Source organism: Limulus polyphemus, unplaced genomic scaffold (genome assembly GCF_000517525.1).
Source record: "Limulus polyphemus unplaced genomic scaffold, Limulus_polyphemus-2.1.2 Scaffold11, whole genome shotgun sequence".
NCBI lineage: Eukaryota > Metazoa > Arthropoda > Merostomata > Xiphosura > Limulidae > Limulus > Limulus polyphemus.
In genome coordinates this window covers 482,936-489,707 of record NW_013665621.1, presented here as the reverse complement: position 1 = coordinate 489,707, position 6,772 = coordinate 482,936, and positions in this window count along the sequence as shown.

Here is a 6,772-nt window from a genome sequence, read left to right as displayed (position 1 = left end):
TCCGTGGTGGTGGTTGTCGACAAGACCATGTTGGACCCGAGTGAGAATTGCCATGTCCAATAACCAAGAAACCTCCGTGGTGGTGGTTGTCGACAAGACCATGTTGGACCCGAGTGAGAATTGCCATGTCCAATAACCAAGAAGCCTCCGTGGTAGCGACGTTTTTCAATATTTAGCTACAGGAAAGGTTTAGATATTTTATGTAAAACTGCTGACAAACCTGGCGACTTTTATTAGAGTTGAAAAATTAAGTGTAATAAGTAGTGTGATGTTGTGAAATGAATAAAAAACGTGTAAATTCACATACACGTGGTAATTGAATAAAAAAGAATTATGTTTCTCATTTTCTATGGGGGGAGACAAATGTCCCTTGCCAACACACACACACACGTACATTTTCACATTTGTTTCAAAAATACTATATCAAGTCTAAAGCTTGGAGGGAGCCGTATCCCTATTCAGGGATCGCCCTGTAGTTCAGCGGTAAGCCAGAGAGCTTATAATGCTAAACATCGGGTTTCGATACTCGCAATGTGCAGAGCACAGATAGCCCGCTTTGTACTTTTATGCTCAACAACAAACAAGAGTTACCGTAAAGAATTTGTAAAACTAAAGTTCGAAATAGTATGGATTTTAATAACTGTTTTAGACTGTTTTTGATACGTTTGGATAACTTGTTTTAAAATTTTGATTCGCTGATAAATATAATAATTTGTTGTTTTTGCTGTCATTTTTTATTTTATTTAGTGCATAAACATATTTTAAGGTATCTGAAGTTATCGAAGCAATGATAAATTATACGAGGTCACAGACAAATTTCAGGTGAGTCAGCCTAAAGTGTCAAAAAAAAGGTGGGCTTATGGCACACCTCAATAGTTTAAGTTTTATAAAATTACAAATTTATAACTATCATTGACCATACACCTTGTCAATACAAACCCTTCGTGTGTAAGACGGGCCTACTTAAATAGGAGGTGGTTTTGTGACAATATTGTATTTATGAGAGTCGGAAAAGATGTTTGGAATATTCACACGTCATTAGAACATTATCGTTTCTTGATACTTTTGTATATGTAACAGAAAGACATATTTCCATATCTGTATATCGTAAACTCGGTATTTGTCCCAATATAATTTTTTTTAATTTCAACCACAGAGGTAATACTAAGAGTGGTGTAATTCTGGGAAAGTTGAACCATATTGACTTTGTATGCAGCGATGAATAATCTTAAGTTACAAGCCAGAAAAGGTCTTAAACTCTTTTTACAAAACAATTATCCATGGAAAGTTATTGAAAGCTAATTTCGTGAATATGAACAGAGGAAAAAGAAAGCAGGCATCTCATGTCACGATATACAACACCCAAAGGACAACACGGTTACCCCCCTGTGATAGTTTGAGTTCTCGAATAAAAGTGCCTTAATAGGAAGCGCTAATGGGTTAACTCTTTAGTTAAGGCGATAGAGCTTTTTTTTTTATTCATGAGGCCTCGGGTTTAGATTTAAATTACCACACGATAAACAAACATATATACATTGAACCACACTAAAAAAGACTTTTAGTTTTATTGCAGCATATATTTCCACCAAAAAAATTATTTCAAGAATTTAACAAATTTGTACGCTGTTTGAACAATTCGCTATATCGGTAACATTGTAACAAGGAATTAAAAAATGTGATTGAAATACCAGAAATCAAAATAGTTCAACTACGAGGAAAACTTATCGTGTATTCTAGTTTCATATACAAAAAAAGTGTCCAATTATAAAACTCTTACAATGTCAAAAATCTTTCTTTTTCTATACAAAGCAACATATTTTTGTGGTAAATATTAGATTGGAGAAACTGGCGTAGAACAGGATTTTAGAAAATATCAAGAAATAAACCACGGTAATGGTGCTAGTGTGGTATTCTCAGGCAAAACTGATTTCCGCAAAGAGTATTGGTAGTTTCGCTTTATAACAGGAGGACTGGTAGATAAACGTGAAGCAATACTGAATTTAACTAAAGTGACTGAATTTCAATTAAGGTAAGAAATAAAAAGACTAGACACGATGTGTAGAAAACAAGAACAATATTTATTAAAATTTACAAAACGTGTGCGTACTTGCGATGGTTGCTTTTCACTGGACTCGTGAACTGACCTACTCACTTGAGATCCTGTGTAGAGTGTTTAAATATAATATTTCTTGCTTCTTGGAAAATGTCGGATTTACCCATATCTACTAGCACTATCCAAGTGACTGGTCCTTCTCATTAGTATATGGGAGGCCATACCCTCTAGGTATCACCTAGCCTACCATTAAAAGGCATTGCTACTAACATTCTTGCACAACATGCAGTATTACAGCAATACCTTCACGTACAGAACGGGTATCTCCAAAGAATAACAAAACAAAAGTAATAAAGCCAGCTAGAACGAAATGAACTTTACGTTTTTCTGAACGAAGTGTTTGTAAAATCTGTATAGATTTAAAATAAACGAAAACAATTTGAAAAATTCTACATGAAGGTAGAAAACGCATGGTATGCCTTAATACCACACTAGCTCTTTGGAAGAACATTATTTAACCAAACAATGTACTGAAAAGATCAAAGACTTGAACTGTCTCCTTTCTACTCTGTGAATGACAAAGAAAAAAGTAGCTGGAACAAAATGCAACTTAAAAATTTTATTGACTACATATTGCGTGAAAAGTGCACACGCACCTGAATAACTGACTGATTTTGAAAAATTCTCTTCTAAAACAAGAAGGTAGAAAATGCATAGTTTTCCTGTATACCACCCTCGATAGAAAAAATACAGAAACAGTATTTACAAGGAAACTTAAACCACCAATCAATCGAGATCATGGTTGAATTTATATATATATATAATTTTTATCATTGTTTTTGCTATAACATCAGTGTTTTCCTAATTTCGAAATGCTGTAATATCGTTATAAAGTCCTCTTTTAACCTTTATTTTTGGGAACCATACCAAGCACACGTATGTTGTGGGTGTGTATGTAAGGAATTGTTCTTTTTTAAATTTATTTTGAAAATTATAAGTTCTTTTTATCTGTGCTAGAATAAAATTTTCGAAGAAAGCAAAACCGAAACTTTGACAAAAATATTAACTGTCTAATTTCTGAAGTTACTCGACTGTTTTTTTTAGTTAAATTATTGCTGCATTTTGCTAATTGTCTCCTTTTCTCCTACTTGTAGCTATGTGAGTGTACAGTAGTTTTTCAGTATTCATTGTTTAATTTATTTATATTAACTTCCAATCAAAGAAACTACATAGTATATTTTATTGCGTTCTTTCTTACAAAGATTAGAAATCCAATGTTTCATAAGTTGGGTACCCTCTCTGATAACAATATTTTGGGGCGTAAACCCAATACTGTTTCATGAGGTTCCACCAGCGTAGGAGTTCATGGATAAATTATAGATTTTGCTAAAATTTCTATTTATAGATAGTTTCATCCAGAATTTGTACAATGGGACCGTAAGAAGCATTTTTGTTCTTAATTAGGTTCCACCTGTCACTTTTTCATTTTGTTACGACAGAGGAAGTCACGTGACGCTGGTAACACGTCATGAGATTCTCGAAGGATCTTGACTTTTCCTGGCAACTCTAGTATTTTCCAGGCGCCCTCTATTTTAGTATATAAGCCCGGCAAATGATAGCAGATAGACAGATAATTGAGTCAAACGAGTAAAGTGTGTGAATCCGTGTGAATTATAGCGTGTGTTTATAAAAGTAGTTAAGTTTAACGTGACTGTGGAAATTAAGTGTATTACAAAGTTTGTAACAAGAAAAAATAAACTAGTTTTAATTAAAAAAGGACTTGTATCGCTGAAGTTTCTCGGAAAGAATTTCTACGGGAGATTAACAAACGATCAGAGATGTTACAATTTGTTATTTATTACTATTGTACGGTAAATTGTAGAAGTGATTTAAAACATTAAACACTGGAATAAGTCAAGAAGTTATAGCATTTTAGCCTTTTTTTAAAATTATCTAATCGATTAGAAATGATTACTTTAGTGTTGCAAAAAATAGCACAGTGGAATAGTCGCTCAAGATATTTCTCTGATCTGGAAGTTAGATGAGAGAATTAGTTTAATTAGTCTGATTCACTCTTTGTCGTAAAAAACAAAAAGTCTAAATTATTGCGTCATTCCACCCTCACAAAAATGTTGGTAATAATGAGAATATTAACTACTCTTCAGTACTTTTAATGTTGTTAGAACGTTAGCATGTAAGTAGCTTCAATGCTTTTCCTAGCTAATGTCTCTGAACATGAGCCTAAAACAGTGTTTGTTATATTTTGACATGTGTTAACCTTTATCTGGTAATTAATTTTCTGTTGTCTGCACTATTTCAGTGAAGCAGAAATAGACGTACGTAATACTTGCTCTCAAGGAAACACGTGTAGTCGTGAGGTTATCGTCATAAATCTTTTTTATGAGAGTATGTAAACAACCAACACGTTACAAAGTCGAAGCTAGTCGTCCTGTAGCCTACCTTTTGGTTTTATTGGCATTAATAGGGAATATAAATCACGAATGGTGGTGATCAGTAGCTTTCATAGACTAAAAAAATAAAATAAAATTGGAAGCAGCTATTTATTCTAAACTATTTTTGCATGTAGTTTTTTTCTTCAACTTTATTATAATATATATATTGCTTTTAACGATTTATTCAGAATTTCAAATAAAACTTTATTGTATTAAAAGTGTTATTTTTGTTTGTTTGTTTGTTTTTCGCAATGGCTTAATTAACATCGTTAATAATCTAATGAGAGATTGCGACCAAAGAATAGATGTGTAGGAAAATATATATTTACACATATAATGTTGAAAAAATACAGATGTTCGTTATGGCCAGGTGGTTAGGACGCTCGACTTGCAATGTGAAAGGCGCGGGTTCAAATCCACAGAGCGTTATAATATGAATCAATCACACTCTTCGTTGATAAAAGACTATCCCAAAAATTGTAGGTGATGCTGAATTAGGGAAGGTTCGCGTAGCTGTGCAATTTTTTTCTTGAATACAAGATACATCCTACAATAATGGGTATTCCATTTAACCCTAATTTCTTATACTAATGGTACTACTGCACTGAATAATTATTTATTTAATTAAATAATGCTCGAAAGAACACAGCATGTGTCCCATAACTATCACAGTTTTGCTGCCTTTCTAACAATGCCACAAACGTCGTTAGAAATTAAGCAAAACTGGTCGATATGTCTCCCGTGGAAACAAAAGTAAAACTGAAACCGAAACAACACATTGTCGATAGAGAAAAAAAAAAGAAAGTAGAATAATACGCCATTTCAAAGATGGAACCCTTGGTTTTCTATTGGTTATACAAAATATAGGATTAAAAGTCAGAGAAAACTATTGGCAAGTTCTGAAAGGGAGGATTGACTGGTGGGTGCAGCAAGAGAGGTCTGATTTTATATTTGATAGCTCTGTAACTAATTAGGATTAAAGGCTATAAATATTATGCTTTGCCAGAGCGATGAAAATATTATACTGGCGCCGCAAAAGGGTTAAAAGAGACCTAAGCCTGCCTTTCTCAGAAACGTTGGTAAATAGTCTTCAGACTGGTTTTTCAGTAAGCATTTGTGAAAAGCTCGGGCTTGTCGTGTACCAAGCTATCTTCAGCACTTTTACTTTGTGCCTCAGTACTTGTTACGATATTGTTCTTCAAGTTTCTAGGTCAAGATGTCGCGGATATCTTTAAACGATACCTTTTACTGTTGTTAATTTTTACATGAAGTTACATGATATACCAATAGTCTTACTATTGAGGAAATGGATATCAGGGTTTTGCAAACTTTGCAAAAACTCGCGTAAATCACAGGAAGATAAATTTATCAAAGAGACCAAGCAAGAAACACCGAAAGACTGAAAATGAAATACTCGTACCTAAAGACTCGACAGAGGATAGACTATTGAACGAAAGAGGCAATGTGGATACTTCTGATTAAGAACATGAAGAAGCGTTGGAGAATTACACGAGCAGCAGTAGTGGAAAATCAACTCTGCCTAGGCCGACTCTTGGAGAGATAGTCCGGCTGACATATTCCGAAAACCCGATAATAGACCAATTCCACCTCGGCTTATTGATGAACCTTTCCACTTTCCAAAGACTCATGGATGAAACTTCATACCTGAATGGCATAAAGCATATCCTTGACTTGAATATTCTGCATCTGCTGACAAAGTTTACTGTTTTTTCTATCTTCATTTTACTACAGGCGCTAAATATCAAGGTGAGCAAGCTTTTGTGTCTGAAGGGTATAATTCATGGAAAAAGTGCTTGGGTGAATCTCCAAAATTAATTACAATTAATTCAAATTATATCGGTTATTTTGTTATAGGTGGCGTTAGGGAATAGATTAAAATACTTGCAGATACATTAAGACTTACATCTGTACAAAGCATAGCTTAGAGGGGATCATCGTGAAGGAGACACAGGTAAAAATAAAGGGAATTTTTTGGAAATATTAAACTTCTTAAAAACTTATTCTCAGACCTTAAATGAACAACTATGTGAAGGACTTTAAAATGCCAAATATACGCACCACAGTGTAGAAGATGTCATTTTGGATATCCTTGGTGATATAATTTTGGACGAAATAAAAAAAGAAATAAGAGAAGCTCAGTACTTTTCATCTTAGTCGATGAAACTAAAGACCTATCTAAAGTTCGGTACTTTAATGATTCAGAGTTCATGGAGAATTTCTTAGTTTTGAAGTTGACTCAGAATCG